The sequence below is a fragment of the Cupressus sempervirens genome, chromosome 8 (genome assembly GCF_028749045.1).
Source record: "Cupressus sempervirens isolate cs-2001-9-10 chromosome 8, ASM2874904v1, whole genome shotgun sequence".
NCBI lineage: Eukaryota > Viridiplantae > Streptophyta > Pinopsida > Cupressales > Cupressaceae > Cupressus > Cupressus sempervirens.
Window position 1 is genome coordinate 279,634,751 of NC_143125.1, and position 18,190 is coordinate 279,652,940.

Below are 18,190 nucleotides of genomic sequence, written 5' to 3' on the forward strand. Positions count from 1 at the left end.
CAAAATTATAGTTAGTTATTAGTCCACTGGTATTAATTGGAACGTTGCCATGGATATGTATTTATTAATTAAATTAATTAGAGTTAATTAAATTTAATTAATAATTAAGTTATGTAATAAATTTTTAATTGATATGCTAATATCGATTCTTTTAGTGAAGTTGTTAAGTAATTACATCAAAGTTGACAAGTCATACTCTCATGACTTGAATAATGACCTTAGATATTTTAATAGTGAGACTTAGTAATATTTAATTGAGAACTATTAGAATGTTAATAGGTCATGAATGGTGTACCTATGTTAATTGATTGATTAAATTGATAATTTTAATAAAGTTATAATCTTCTTATTCGAAGATTAGTAATTGGCTCTCTTATAATTTAGATGATTAATGATCCTTGATTTATGTTAAAAGTTGAGGTAACATTAAGAAGAGTCATTCAATTTGTAACATTGGTCTTAGCAAAATAAAGTGAATGATTTTATTAAGTGTCAAATGATTTAATATTTATCCTTTAGCTATTCTTAGAATATTATTTTAATGATGGAAAGAATAATGTTATCAGAGAAACAAACGGGTTGACGTGTAGGTCAAATGAAGAACCTTACACATTTATATTTGAAACAAAAAATTGAAGCTCTACACATTATTCAACTATGTGATTTTAATAAACCAAAACATGTGTTTGCATCATGTTTTCTCTATGCTTCTTGTTTTGGGTTTTGGGTTGACTAGTGTTGACAAGTTATAGGACGTCTACTAGAGGCTCAAGGGTTATGATTGTGATGTCATGATGATGTCGTATTCTGATCTTTATAAATCCAACCATGATTATGTGATAGAATGCTGTATGAGATGGTTGTATTACTGATTATTATTGCTTATTAGTCTTCATGAGTGAAACTGAGTTATATGTATCTGAGACACTTGACTTAACCATTTTTGAGTCATCGATTAGTTATCCTCGAATTGCTTCCAATCGCCATGATGGGACTGAAACGTTGATTTATTTCTTGATAATGTCATGTTGTGACATGTTTGACTCAACCATTTTGAAGTCTTTGATTAGTATGATTTTGAGATATTCTTGGTTGTTTGTTGAGAACCAATGGATATGGTGATTTATTTGAGATATATTTTGGTTGCTTGTTAAGAACCAATGGATATTGTGATTTTTATTGGAGATTATATTTATGAGGTTTATTTTGAGGAGTTTTTATGTGTTCTTGGATGGGAGAACCATCTTAGTATCAGGTTGCCTATTAAGGAACCGAGTTTGATCTTTATGAGTGTTGTGATATGGTACACAACTGTGGATTTATGTACCTAGGAGAGGTTGTCTAGGTACATGACTATGAGAGTGGCTTGCATAGGGGTTTGGGGTACAAAGTGGTCAGTACCAGGGTAACCTAATGCAAGTTATGTAATAAGTGATAATCTAGTAATTAAAATTTATGGGGGAAAAATACACTAAAAAGATAAGTTAGAGATATTTAAACCACCCATGCCTTGAGTGCTTGTATAGACTAAGGATGGGAGAAGTGCCTCATCTTCTTGAGAGGGCTTCTTGGTTTCCACATGTGCCACGTTCAGGGTCCAAGGTTTAGAGTAACTAGTCTAGGGTAACTCAACACTTGAGGGTCTGGTGTCTAATGAGAGACCAGTCCAGAGTAACTCAAGTAGCCATGTGATGACACTCCCTGGTATGTAGCCTGAGTCTCCTCTATAGATTTTGTGTACCTCTGGTGGTGTACTTATTGTTGTGCCTCTAGAATTAGATGTCGGTTTTGAGTGATGGAACCTTTGAGTTAGTATACTTTTAGGATTCCTGGACTTAGAGAGTATTCTTATGCTATGTGATTTTGATAGCCTATTTGGGACTTGATATTATCTCCTCAGCACGGTGGGAGTGGACCACTTAGGTTCCACGCGGTCGGGTGGTAGTGTATTTTCCACTCTTATCATTTGAGATCCGTCTGAGACACCATGGCTGATGCTTTCTTGGTTGGTATTTATCTTCATTATGATCTTGGAGCATTATGATAGATGATATACCTTATGATGGATGCATTTATTGGTATGTTTCTTATATTGATGATTTGCATATGTCATATGATGGTATCCTATGCTTTACTTTGCATGTTAGTAGGATGTTTTAGGAGTGACATTCCTACTATGATAATACCAATGATCTCTTTGGTGCTTTGGAATGTTACGCATGGAGGGATGGCTAGGATCCACGATGGTCTAATGATGCTATTTATGGTTGGGAGGAACTGTGCACTTAGTTAGTTATGTTTCTGATATATGGTTATCTTTTATGATGGATGTTTATATCTTTTGTGATGATGTATCATGTATGGTTTTATTTACTTTATGTAACACCCCGCCAAGGGGATCCAAAAGAATTAACCTAAAGTTTCACTAAGTTTGCTAAACATTTTTTTTTTTTTTTTTTAAGTAAGAAAGTATAACATACACATAGTAGCGGAAGCAATAACATGTAATCATCGACAAACATACATTGCAAGTTACATTTCTTAAAGATCCCAAGACGTTGAGTCACATTTAAATTTAATTAAATTCTAAGTCTAACAACTAATACATACATAAGAAAGAATAATCAGAAACTCCAATGTCCATAATATACATTTGTTCTGAATGCTCCTTGGCAAATTAATTCAGAATGCTCCATCATCCACTGTACATGTCACAGGGTATGAAAGGTTTAAAAGAATATACATATGTAAAGATCAAGATACAACATCCTCAAATCCATGATACAAGGTACAATAGAAATATATGAAACTATTCACCATACATGATACATCCATACATCCATAATGATAAAACATCTATCATTAAATCTAACCATCTATCATAATAATCCAAGAACATAGTGAAGGTAAATGCCAATCACGAAATCTCCAGCCATGATGACCACGGAATGGATCTCAATGGTAAGAGTAAAAGCACTACCACCCGACCGCGTGGAACCTAAATGGTCCACTCCCACCGCGCTGAGGAGATAGTCTCAAGTCCCAAACAAGGTATCAAAACACAAAACACAAGTACTCTCTAAGTCTGGGAAATCTTAAAAGTATGCTAACTCAAGGTTTCCTAAAAAGATCGACATCTAAATCCCAGAGGTACCACAAGACACGTAGGAAACCTAATATGCAAGCGGGAAAGTGTCATCGCAAAAGTCACGTAGAAGTTACCCGAGCAATCCCTTAGGAATCCCGGGTCTCTACTGATCCCTGCGGCCACTAGTATCCTCTCGTACTGACGAGGCATACTATGGAATGCAAGGTCGTAACCAAGCATTCTCTCTACCCCATCCTAGTCTGTACTAGCACTCAAGGCATGGGAGAGAACATACAATTATCTTATTAGGTTCATTTTTCCCTTCTTTAGTGTAAATGTTTTCACTTATTAAAACAACTTACAATGGGTTACTCCAGGCAGCCTCTTAGGGCCCCGATCCCCATTGCAAGCCACTTCCCGACTCTACACATAGATAACCTACCCTAGGCTCATGAAATCACAAATCAAAGAATCAAAATAAAATCGCCTCAGTCCTATACAAGTGACTGAAAACATCATAAAAGATAAGTCACAATAATCACATCAGTTCTCATGAGCAATTGACAAGCATCAAATAATAATCATATGATCACAATAGTTCTCTATCAGCAACTGAAGGCATCAATGATAAATCACAAAATCCAATGGTTCTCTAATAAGCAACCAGAAAGTATCCCAATAGTAAATTTCAATACTGATCGAAGACTCCAAAATGGTCAAGTCAAAACATGACATCATCAAGAACATAACCACCACTTCAGTCCTCTCAAGCGATCGAAAAGAAATCCAAGTATAACTGATCGAGACTCAAAAATGGTTATCAAATATAACTGATCGAGACTCGAAAATGGTTAAGTTAGGTATCTTAAATACATACCTCTCAGCTTCACACAAGGAAACTGGAAAGCAATAACAAACAGTAAATACAATCATGTCATAGAGCACTTCATCACATTACCATGGTCGGGTTAAGAAAGATCGAGACCAAATCATCATGACATCACATTCACCACCCCGAGCCTCTAGTAACAACCTAAACTGGTCAGCGCTAAACCAACCCCATAACACTCAAACATAAACAATATATAGAAAACATTATAGTCTCACAATTGGTTTTGATTTGAAATATACAGTTGAGTTAAACAATAAGGTTTCAATTTTCAGTGTTTATTTTCAAATAAAAAGTTTTATAGTTCAATTTGATTGATAATATACTATTGAGTAAATGTGAGGTTTCCATTTCCAGTTGAACGTATGTTTTAAATAGATAGAACCCATAGTTCACCTTTACAAATTAACCCGTTCCTAACTCCAAATGAAACACCTAATTACCCTTAATTGATTTTAAGTCAAAGTCCTAAAACAATCTAAGGTAATAATTAAATTATTAATAATCCTTGTTGATTATAATAATCTGTGCTTCCATTAAAATCGATGTTATAATATTAAACTTGCTTACACAAATATTTGATTTAATTAATCTTAATTAAGTCAAACTATAACTAAGATTATTTAATGATACATAACGAATCATATTATATTTAATAATAATTTATTTATTTATAAAATTATTAATAAATAATAATAAAATTTCAATATAATTTAAAATTTGATAATTTTTAATTTATCTAATAATAATATTAAATAAAATAATTCTAAAAAAAAACAATTTATAAAAATTTAAACCGATTCAATTTTAATAAAATATGGCGTTTTTAAAGGCCCGTCGGCCTGTCGTCCACCTGCTGCGGCAGTCGTGGGGGAGCGTGTGGGGCGTGGGAAGTGGTGGCCCCGCCCCACCCAAAATATTTAATTAATTTTTTTTATTTTTTTATTTTTTAATAAATGTATAAATTAAGTTTATTTTAAATTAGATTTATTTAACAATATATATAAAATAATTAATTTTTATTAAAAGACAACCCTTCTCATTTAAGTTCAATAATATATGTTTTATTATTACATATATTTTATAATTAATTAATTCTAAATTTTTAATTTTTTTTTATTATAAACATTCACAAATATAATCTGATAGAGAAAATAATATTAACCATTCGAATTTTCAACTACAATTTTCATTTCCAAAGATTCAAACTCCTGCCAAATTTAAATTCTTTAAGTCTATTAATTAAACACAGATCCCAATTTGATCCCAAATTCCCTTTTTACCTACGAACGAGGTTTTCTAAAATGGTTCTCCAATCTCGATTTACAGATGAAATCGAATAGCAAAAAGGTCCAGAATGAAGAATTGACACATTCATACAATGAAATTTGAGAAGACAAGTTCTTACAATCACGAAGTAGACAGAAATATCAAATTGCATAATTCAAGCAATGATCAAAACACAAGACCCTACCTGAATCTGATGCTAACACACAAACACCCAAGAATTGTGAGAAGATTCGCCTCCAAAATCCGTGTCCAAATTCATCTCTAAAAATGTTGTCTCCAATTCCTCCCTTTAAGAATGAACCCCCAACGTTTGTGATAAGCAAATTTTCTCCTCAAACCGGGGCACTTAATTGTGCATTCACCCGAGAAGACTCTTTGCACAACTGAGTTAACTCCAATTAACCTTTCTTATCTTTTATTTTATTTTGCATTCATCTTTCATGCGCATTAAGTTGATTTATTAAATAACTTTATTTAATATTCTACTTGACTTCTATTTTAGATTAATTTATTACTTTAATCTCATGTGCACTTTATGAAATTAAAATAACGTTATTAATTTCTATTATTTAATCTTTTAATTTCTTTATTTTCAACACATGCTTGCATCATGCAATCTTACAACTTTTAATAATTAATATATTTTCATTTTTTAATTTATTTTAGAAACTTAATTGATAAAATATTTAATTAACTTAAATAACAATAATATTTAGCATTTATTTAAAATGAACTCTAAATATATTATTATTAAATTAAATAAATATTATAATGTTTTAAATTATCCTTAAACTTTTATCTCCAAATTTAATTCTTTTTATTTAATTAATTTCTCAATTAATTAAATATAATTAAATATTAAAATATCATAATAATTTTCTATTAAATTAAATCATTAATTAATCCTTTTAATTAAATTTAATTAATAGAAAATACATCAAGGACTCATAAAGCAACATATAAAAACCCATCATAGAAGAACCATACTAAATCAAACAAAAAGGGTTATAATCACGAAATAACATCATTTGATGCATTCGGAGGGTACTTAACTCAAATACTTGTCCTAATTATCAATTAGGACAATTGGCTAAAGGGTTTAGGATTTGGACTTAAGAGTTTATCTCCCCTCTCTTACCATTGAGATAATGCGATAGGGTACGCTCATCCTGGCAATTCAGGGAAGTCGATACCCGGTACCTGCAACCTGCATAAATTTTATGCATGTACAGACACAATATTCTAAGCTAAACAGGCAATGGCAGGAAGTGGTGCATCGTGTAGATCCTAACTAGCAGGTGACTATGACTCCCTTCCTTAACCACATCAGAAACACCATACATAAAGAAAACAAACATGCACACCATACACATGCAGTATGGGGTAAGTATCCATAAGAAAGCACGTGTGATAATAAACCATCTAACTAATCATCATCGATAACTGAAAATATTGAATAATCATCATACATGCATGAAATATAGAGTACCAAGTAATCTCATCATATAATAAACTGAGTGTACAACAACATCTGATAATCTCTAAAATAATAATACTAATCATCAAACATAAATTGGCCTAAAAGAGTTTGGCAAGGATGACAAAAATGTGACTTAGGGGCAGGCACTACACTTTAATTGCATCATGGATTAATATAGGATGTTGATGTACTTTATTTACACAGATGTTTATTCTTTTAAGCCCTTCATACCTTGTATCGTGTACAATGGATAATTGAGCTAAACTAAAATGTAAATTTCAAAAAGGACACTTGTATATTGTTTAAGGACTTTGGATGTATCATTGCTAAGGATGTAGCGATAGATGAATAGTTAGTTTAGATGTAATTCAACGTTAAGGGATCTTAAAAGAATGTAACTTTTTATGTAAGTTATGTTTACTTGAATTGTTTCTATTGCTTCCATGAATGTTATGAATGGTTTTACTTTCATGTTTAAAAAAAAAAATTGTTTGGCAAACTTTAGGTTAATTCTTTGGATCCCTTGGCGGGGCATTATATGACTTTAGAACATTCCATTAGAATGTCACCAAGTTAAAGGATTTACATAGACTGTTAAGTCTTTATGATTATTAGCTCAACCTTGATTAAAGAATTTCACAATGGTTATAAAGTAACATCAAGTTCGATCTATTAAGTACAACTCACTTTGCATGTAAATATCTTTGTTAAGCTTTCATGTATATATTCACTATCTACCATCCATAGTCATCAAGCAATCACCCTTCACTTCTTCTTAACACAATTAAGCCTTTTTCTTAGATTCACTAGTCAACAAAAATAGTAACTTCTCCAACCCTTTGGAACTTCTTCACACACACATAACCTCTATGCACTCTACACTCTCTCTACAAAATAGTCACCTCTATACCTCCTTAAATAGGTAATTCTAATCATTTTTCACTTAATTAACATTGTAGATCTTAGGGTTCAGAATTCATTCCATCAAATACATTGTATCTATTCATCATTATATTTATCTCTTATTTTCTAAAAACTTCTTCTTGAATTCATATCTTAGGTCATTTAACTAATCCTCTCCTAGAATTAAATAATCAAACCCATCAATCCTTATCTTCAACACACTTTCCATATTCCAAGAAATCAACTTAGTTGGTTGGAAATTATAATTTGTCACAACAATTAAAATATTGTTCCTTGGCTAACATAGTTTTTTGACAGTCAGTCATCTCTAGGTTACTTGGTTGCTATTGAATTTCTTACTTGACATCAATACTATCACTCAATTAATACTGATGCTCGATCAACACTAACTTTTCTTGCACTTACTATGGCTCGATTGATACTAGCATCACTTGGCATGTTCATCAAAATTCTTTAGTCTTTTTCTCTATTACTCAGTCAAGCCTATTCATTTGATCTATCTTTTTTCACTCTTTCAAGTTTTGTACATTACTATCTTCTTCACTTACAAAATGATTTAAACAATCACTTTATCTATTCAGAGTCCAACTAATCAAGTGTTCATTCATAGTTTCCTTTTCATAACTTAACCTTTCATCTAGATGCTTTTGTTATGAACAACTTCTCAAATCCTCTTCATTAACCAAATAGATATGAAATTTAGATCATATCGCAAATAGTCTCATCAATAGATTTGACATCAATGAAAACATAACAATTGTCCCAATTGTAGTTTCCAACACTTATCTCATAGCGAGTCTTTCAAAAGAACTTAAGTAAAAGTATATAAGGAATAAATTAATCGGTCTGATATCTTGTAGTATTTTGTTTAGAAATTTATTAAACATTTTATTAAACTCAAAAATTGACCCATTGACATTTTTTCTTGATATTAGCCAATTCATGTGATGAAAAGGAGGTACCAATATGATTTGAAAATTGCTCAAGAAATAAGTCAAAAAGTTCTTGCTAACTTGATATTGATTTATCAGGAAGTCCTTTGTACCATTCTGCAACATCAATTGTCATTGACTGGACAAACAGTTTCATAAACACGTATTGAGATTAATCACATTTGTTTTAATAGATTGGTTCTCTTCTTTAGAGAATTTTGGTATAGTAGTTGTCAACTTATTTGATACAGGGTTTGGATAACCCACTATCCTAGTGAAATCTAATTGTTTCTATCTTTCAATTACCATTGGAGCCCTTGTTATTTTACTTTCATGGTAGAATTTTTGTCATCTTTGATTATTCACTATATTATTTTGATTATTAGTATGATTATTTCTCTAATTACTACACGTTTTATTGCTCTAGTTCTTACTTTGATTAGTTACATTATTTATTTCATGACATGTCTCTCCATTCTTATTAAACAAAGGATTCTTATGTATAGTATTAAATGAAGAATTATTATTTTTATGAGGAGTCTGTTTAGATGACTCACCTTTTTCCTTGCTTTCCATTTCTCCAATTTGTCTTAGATCAATGATTTCATCCTTTTTGATGCCTGCTCTTTCCAACAAATTTTTGGGAACTTTTCTTAGGGCTTTTGGTGCTTTTCTTGGGCATAACAATATTTGAAGAGTTTATGTGAGTTTTCATTAATTTCATCTTTGTCATCATCTCCTTATTTATCATTTTTATTGTCCACTTGATGAGCTTCGGGTTGCTCCTTATTCATAAATGAACCTATATTGTGAATGTAATGTCCCCTTCTCTGCACTACACCTAATGGCATCTAGTTGGTCCATCTTTTTATGTGGATAGGCTAACAACATTTTTTTTTAGGATGGCAGCTAGTCACATGAATCTTTTGGTTTTAGTAGAGGAGATATTTAAGTGGGAAATTCTAAGGTTTAAGTCACATTTTCTTATTAAGTTGATTTATAAAGTACTTAATTTTATTTATGAAAAAATAATTTAAGTGACTAAAAGACAAAATAGGCTTTTATCTCACATTGCTTAGTTGTTCACATCTCCCCTCACTTCAAGGTTATAAAAGAGAGTAGTTTCATTGGGATTGGTACCATAAATATATGTTATTATTCAAATCCTAAAAGGTTGCTTAAATGTGATTGGGCTTTTTCTTAAGGATAAAACCCATTAAGAAGAAGAGTAAGGATGGACACAAACCCAATAACTCACATTTCATATTTAGAACTAAAACTTAATTTGGTACAAGGGAGATTTGTAGAAAACTAGAGTTATAATGACAGAAGAACAAATGATTGTAGAGAACTTATGGCATTAATATGTATAGGTCATCAATAGGCAGTCTAAAGCTGGGTCAATAGACAGGGAGGATAGTCACTCCATAGCCAACGAAGTAGAGGTAATACATTAATTTGAGTTATCTTTCCCTTGGTACCGATTCACGTCCAAGATGGGGTCATCTTAGTATCAAACAGTCAATTGGTTAGCATGGGGTTAGGAATCAATAAGATGATGCCCATACTTAACTCCACCATGGGATCACATAGCAGTAATCCCCTAAGAAATAGTGCATAGACAGGTCATTGATAATAGTTAGGCCAAGGCACGAAGGCTAAGAGTGATTGCGGGGGACATCTAGGTGGACTTATGGTGCCTTCACATGATAGCAACATAAGTATCATCACCTCCAACAGCACGAGTATACTCCCAATCTCCCACTCAGTAGCATAGGTATTCTTATCTCCAACTAATGACATTGTATATTGTTGAAATCAGCCTGTATGTTATCTAACTATGAGTTTCATAGACATTAGGTTTTGTATGACTTCCTTAGTACGTAGAAGTTTGACTGTGTTTTAGACATTGAGGAGAATGTTGCTTGATTAATTTTCATAACTCAGGTCTTCCAATTTTATATAAATTGATATACTAGTGATGTAAACTCTTACAAACAATAAATCAAATTTGTTGGGAAGTTATCTATTAGTAGTCACAAGTATGCCAATTATTTGATAAAATTCCTTGATTAGAGATTCAACTTCTTTTATTAGATTTAAGGGAGATTCTTATAGTGAAATGTGTTTTGCTCTCCTTGTTCACCATTATCAGTCTAATCATTGATAGAGAACTATCTTTCTCTATCATCAATCTTATTATACCCGATGAATGACATATCAATGGTTTGTTTTCTTTTTTTGTTCCTCTTCTTGGGAGTGTATTCAAGATACTCTATTCTAGAATGAAATGATCTTCTTCCCTGCATAAATTTTAGGGATAAATGACTATTACTTCTCTTATTTTCAACTAAAAATAGCTGATTATTCATGAATACATATATTCATAAATTACAAATAGAGTTTCCACCTCTTCTTAGAGGAAACTTCACTGGATCTTTTGGGTTCCTCCCTCTAGAATAGTGTAAAAACTAACTTCTCTAGATTGTGAAACTAAAAGTTTTGGGTAACTTCACAATCTGAATTGTGAGAAAATATCCTTAGTAGAGTTGCCAATCTATTGGTTCTCAAGAAAATTAGTTAAATTCCTATGAGGATTTCTTTCTCAATTCTTGGAATCTCAACACAATCTAGGCCAACTTTTGAGACTAAAAATTAATAATTCAATCTCCACACTTTAGGGCCTAGGGATCTTGGTGGGTGTACCTTTATCTCAACATTTCAAGCTAAGTTGAGGTTTGTAGATGTAGATTTCATAACTGATAGTTTTGAGTTGGCCAGTTTGTTCTTGAGGAGAAACAAAAAATGTGAATGCTTTGAATGCGTATGAGGATAGTCAAGTAATTTAATGTAATAAAGTATTTGTATGATGTATGCAGATGGATATGATAAAGAATACCACCTTCCACAAAACTATACTTATTTTTAGAAGCAACAAAAGACTAGTCCTTTTTTGTTTGAAGGATAGAGTCAATTTCAATGTCTACTATAAAAATAAAATTGCTTGGGGATGGGTGCATGGCCATCAATTGTTGGATGGAGAACTTGAAGTCATAAAACCCTTGTTAATTGTATTTAACTTCAAAATATGAAGACCAATTACACAAAACATACAAAAGCATGAGTTTTTCTTATTCAAGGGTTTGCCCCAATTTCAATCTATCAACAATGATATAAGTCCAAGAGGATGATAAACAAATATCAATATTAATGATCAATTCCAAGAATTTGGAACAAAAATAGAATATTTTTATTAATTCTAAAAAATAAGAATACAATTGGGTTGTGACTGGTTGTAATATCTATCATATGCCAGATACATATAAATTTATCATAATTTTTATATATTTCTTTCACCATATATCCTAGATCCATTCTAAGATCATGGTATGCTTTCTTATAGAAAATGAAAGGGTGCAAAAAGCTTCTAACCTTTATAAAAGGAAACTAACTTAATAACTAATTACAACCATTCACCAAAATTACAATAACAAAACTTAAAGGTTTCAAGAAAATTATAATTCTAGTATCATGTCAGGAATCTCATCAAAATATTGGTTCCCCTAAAGATCTTGAAACTCTACAAAAATGGCATGAACCTTGGCCTTGTCCTCCTTAAGCTCCAATTCATGACCATTACTGGAAAAGCTTTCATAAAAAATCCATAATTCCCAAGGAGCAATATATATTCTATTGAGAGTATCCAACTGGTCTTCCTAGGTTGGAGTCAAATATGGTTGCATAATATGCCTCAAGTAGTCCTCTACATTATAATCTTGAATTGAAAATCCCACGATTGCATATCCTTCAAAACCCAAAAAAAAAAAATACAAAGACCATACTGCAAGAATGTTGTTGATGAGTGACCTTATGGTGTCCTTTAAACAACAATCATAAATGCATTAACTTTGACTATCCTTCCATACATGCCAACATAAAGTTATTGTCATATCTAATTTAGTGAAAATTTAAGATCAACAAATATACTTAGCTATTTTGCACACTTTTCCTATCATGAGGTTGAAGAAATAATTTGCATATTTTTTCTTTTAACATCAATCTTTGCAATTACAACCCTAAAGAAATCTCCAAAGTTGCAAAATTGAGACAACACCACTTCCTGTATTAAGAAATCATGAAATCGGACTATCAGGAAATCATAAGTTGTAAAATCACAAAATTGAAAAAGTAAGATTGTGCCTTGTGCAAAATTGCAAAATTAGATGGTCAAAATTTAATGTTTAGGGAAATCACAAAATCATACATAGAAGGTTCTGTCAAGTCTAAAATTGTGAAATTGTGGCCCAGTTTATATGTCATGCCCGATATTCCAAATTTTGGATTTTTGATGCCATGCAAGTTTTGTACCTCCAAAATAGAAAAATATAGTTATTTTGTAACCCTACTCAATCCAAGACTACAAAGATGATAAATGGCCCATCTTAAAGAATTTTATTTTATGGAGTACCACCAAGTTGGATTTGGGCTTTCCCTGCCAGCCTAGCACAAGAGATTTTAATAGATAAGTGTCAGTATCTATGTGAAAGGCATTTCACTTCATGAGAATTATGGCTTGAGACAATCCAATATATCTACAAAAATATAATTCTAGGTGATAGGTGCTAGGATAAGTGTATTAATTATTATTTTTTAAAGCCACAACTAATTGTACATATTTTAAAACATCACTCTTTAGGTGAAAAAAATGTAATTTGAAAATTACTATTTTAGTTTTGGGTTCCTAGGGAGAAGCTCAAAAATTCAAAATTTGAGCATTTGAAAGGTAGCATTTCAAGTAATATTAGTTTTGAACATATTGTAAATGTAATTATAAATAAATGTAGTAGGTTTTCTTAGCAAATGTTGGCTTCTAGATAAACTTAGGTAAGATCCTACTTGCAAGGACAGTACAAAGCTTTCTTAAAAAAATTCTCCTCTTCCAAATTTCACCACCTCATAATAATGTATATTTTTATCTTCCTAAAGTGACATTTACAATTTGGTCATGAAAACTTAAAGCTAGTAGCTGAAAGTTTATACACTAGAATTTAGATATCAATTTTTTTAAAAATCAAAGGAAAGTTTCTCATCCTTAGCATGCAACAAAGTCAACCTTAACTCGAAATAAAATAAAAATAAATAAATGCTAGAAAATGTACATAGCTTTGTATTAAGGAAAAAGAAATGACATAATTTGAAACAAGAGTTGTTTGTTGAGCATAAAACCATACATAAAATTTAAAAATTAGTTTTTCAATATAGATAACACTTTTTTGAAAATGGACAAAAATATAAAAGTGAAAGAGGAAGATATGAATTTGGTTTTACAATTTTTGGAAGCGTTCATCAATAAACTGTGGCTGATTGTTGATAGTGGAGATATGAAAAAAAGTAGTTCACTATTTAATGACCCCATATGCTTGTCAAATCATGGCAGCCCAAACACTTGAGTATAGTATTAACTCTCATAAATAATAAATCCTTGTTTGAGATCCAACGATCTCCAAATTAAAGCTTTAAAATAAATACATGGAATGAAAACATTTGAAAATAGATTTTGCCTTGGTTTTGTCAGTACTCATGGACTCTTCTATACACATTAATGGATAGTGGAATTCTAGGTGGTGGGGCCAAATCCCATTATTTGGGATATCTTTTAACTTTGTTTCTTAACACAATATAACATAAAGGCATGGAATGAGTAAAACATCTGAAAATAGATTTTTTCTTGAGTCTATCAGATCAACAATAGCACACACTTAATAACATTAATTAGATGGCCCTTCTTGAAATGGCCTTGGTTTCTAAAATGACTTTTTGGCAAACTTTTTTCTCTAAACCATTTATGGATAGTTTAAAACCATTTGTTAGTAGTTGCTTCTTAGTATGAGATGAATTTTGGTTGCAAGCAACCTCACAGGGAAAGCCTATTGGCTTATTAATATTTACATTTTATAAAGGAAGAATAAGTTATGTGGGAGATCCTTAAAAGGTATAAAAATAAGGTGAATGCATTTAATTCATTCCTTTAAAAAGTGAATAATAATTGTTTTTAAAAAAAAAATTATGAAATGGATGATTTAATTATTAGCATTATGAATTTATATTTATAATAAGGGAAAGGATGTATAGGTGATTTAATTGTTATTATGAATTTATAATGAGGGTAAGGAATTATGAATAATAGACAATTATAAACTTATTTTGATAGTTTATATTTATATCTATATATAAAACCATATATGGATATGGAGCACTAAGAGAATGATACACATAAATTTAATATGATTAATTGTTAATATCAAGAGAGTCCCATGAGGAAGAGAGTGATCTTAATATGGTTATATGGCCAAAATATTTCATAGATGTTATGTATATGTGACAAGGGACTTGGACAAAGAATGTCTCTTCTAGGAAGTAACTTAAAGGGAACACTTTATAGAAGACGAAGAAACCATTGAGGACCTAAGGATCCCCAAGCGGGTTGCCTATCCTAGTATGAAGATGTCTTTAAGGTTAGGGTTAGGATATAGGGTAGAATAGTGAAATATAATTTTTAAAAAGATAAATTCTAACATTATTTTTCAAGTAGGCTTATCCTAATTAGTAGGTACATTTCATTGCAACCCTTCCACTTTGAGATCATTTGGACCACTCATGTGGATTTTTGTGATTGCTTGATGCACTAGTAGAATTATTTGGGCCAAGGTCATGCCTTGTAAATCATTTCTCACAAAACTGATATCACTAAAAGGGAAGTAAAAGGCTTGTTTAAATCGTGTTCTCGTGATATTTTCAAATTGAAAAGACAAACTAAAGTTAAACTTGCTAGTATCTTAAATCAAATGGCTTATGGTAACTTTTCCCAAGATCTTTATGAAGAGGAAGATATCTAGAGGAAAAAGTGGAAAGAGAACCTGACTAAAGAGGGAATTTATAGGATATGAAGATCTAGGATTTAGTGTTTAAAGGAAGAAGATTGTAAAACATCATTTTTCCATTAAACAACTAGTACTGAAGAAAATAAAAATCATTATTAACCTTCCTAGTGACTCTAATCAAATAATTAATGATAAAGTAAAAATAAGGGAAATGGTTCTTAAATTTCTCAAATATGCTATTGAGGAATAAGGGAGTAACAACCCTATGATCCAAGAAGCTATTAGTCCATCTCCCTATTTTGGTTAATGAATATGATAATTGACTAGACAAATGCAACTAATTTGAGATTATTCAATCATAGATGTATTCAAATTTGCATTTGATATAATCAGATGATTTACAATGCCAAATCCAAATGCTTATAAAGCATTAGTTCCTCATTAGTAAGCACCCAAATATCCCTTACAAGAATAAATTCTTGTTACTAAGTCTAACCTAAAATTAACTTAATTATGTTGATCTCATATTGGTTTTGACAATTGAGTGTTAAAACACTTAAGATTTTTACCAAGTTCATGCTGAGCTAGTAACATATGCCGAGTATAATATGTATAGATGCTAAGTAAATCAAGTGTTAAATAAATAGTATGTGTCGAGCAGTTCAAGTGCCAAGTGAATAGTAGATGTCGAGCAAGTTTAAGTGCTGAGCTAGACAAAATTATAGTATGTGCTAAGCATTAGTATCATCAAATGCCAAGTAACACAGAATGGACCTAGTTGTTTATGATGGCACAAACAACTATGTAAACTATTTTTGAGCTGACTTAATGATAGATCTCAAAGCTTTGAAGATAAGATTGAATCTATTTGGATTCCCTATGTGATCAACATGCAACCAATCAGAAAAATGGAAGGAATTGAGCGGGAAAAATGAATGAATCTCAATCATAGATTCATACCTAACCCTAAGCCACCAAAGTTTTTTTAAAGGGAGACAAAGCCCCAGAATTCAAGAATGAGAGAGAACATTAGAGCATGTATGTGAGAAGGTGATACTAGCATAGATTTGAAGGAAGTGAAAGGGGTGAATTAATTAGTATACATTCAAGGTGACTTAGAAGAAGAACAAAGTTTACAGAACAGAGGATCGAGGATACAACAATTTCATATCAAATCAGAAAGGATTAAGATGGATTGAATTGAGATTTGAAATCAACAATATCAGATTGTAAGTGTATCAAATCAAACATTCTACTATGCTTTCTAACAACTATATCAGCAGGATGTGATCCTTTATATTAAGGTTGACTTAACAGTCATAGTGAAATCCTTTAATAGGGTGACATTCCAAGTGAGTGTTCTAAAGTCCTTTAGCTAGGCACACTTTTAACAGGGTGGGATCTAACAATCCTTTGTAAGCCTTTAATAGGGTAGGTCTTTCATAGGGCAAATCATGAGAATGGTCAAACTATGTAACCTTAACAGGTGAACTTTATTGCTACAGTAGTGAAGAATTGTGGGTGTCATCCCCACCTTGGTTTTACCTTCTCATTGGAGGGTTTTTTGGTAATCATATCTGGTTTCAAGTGTTTATGTAGATGCATTTACTTTACATTGTATTTCAATATGTTTATGCATGCATTGTTTTAAAGTTAAAAGTTTTAATGGTTAGAGATTAGTGCTTCTGGTTTACACCCCCCTCTCAAAAGTATACATTTCCCATTTGTATTTCCAACAAATTAATATAAAATTTGAACATTCCACATCTCTTTCAAGTGTGTCTAATGCATCCTCCAGTGTTGTGGAAACATTCACCATTAATATGTCTTCCCATGAGACACTGTTTCTTCAAAAGTCCACATCTCCTCGAAGTGTGTCTAACACCTCCTCTAGTTCCTGACATATCATCAACCAAATCATGCCTCCCCTCACTTATTGAAGAAACAATCATGATGTCAAGCCTTTAATTTATATGGATACAAATAGTTTCTTCTTGTGCAACAATCATCTCTAAGAAGAAGCTAGCTTGAGATGACATGTGCCCTCATTCCTCAATTTCCTCAAACCCCTTGTATGATTGTGTTACTTTTTGTCTATATGATGATTGATGTGATTCCTTGAACACATTTTTACATGTAACCAAAATGATGGTGGCACCTTCAAATGATAGACCCATATATGAATTTAGCAGAAATGTTATTTTTTCAAAACTTTATGTAGCATTTATCTACTGCTGCAATATCACTCAAACAATATAAAATCTTCTCTATTCACCTCACTAGTTTTCCTCCAAGTGAATGATTTTTTGGTGCTCCAAAAAGAAAAAAAAAACTTTCTCCAATGTTTATGTTGAGAAACTATTGAAAAAGTAGATGGTCTCCTAGGGCCTCCATCATTCCATGAAAACTCCTCCAGATATGAGTTCCATCTATGGAGTAGATTATTTAAGTTTCCTTGTTCTAGTGCTTTCTAACTTTTAACCAATACCGATAACCTATAAAATATCTACTTTTCTACTAATAAGAGATTCAAACCACCAACCTTTGAATGTTTTAATTATTCATTATTCAAACCAAATGAAAATAAAATTTAACAAAATTAGTAACTAAATAAAATCTCATAGAAATTAATAATTTTGTAGTAATACTATGCTGAAAGAATTATACTAGATAGGAAATAGTGCTTTCTCTTGTGTTCATTAGCAT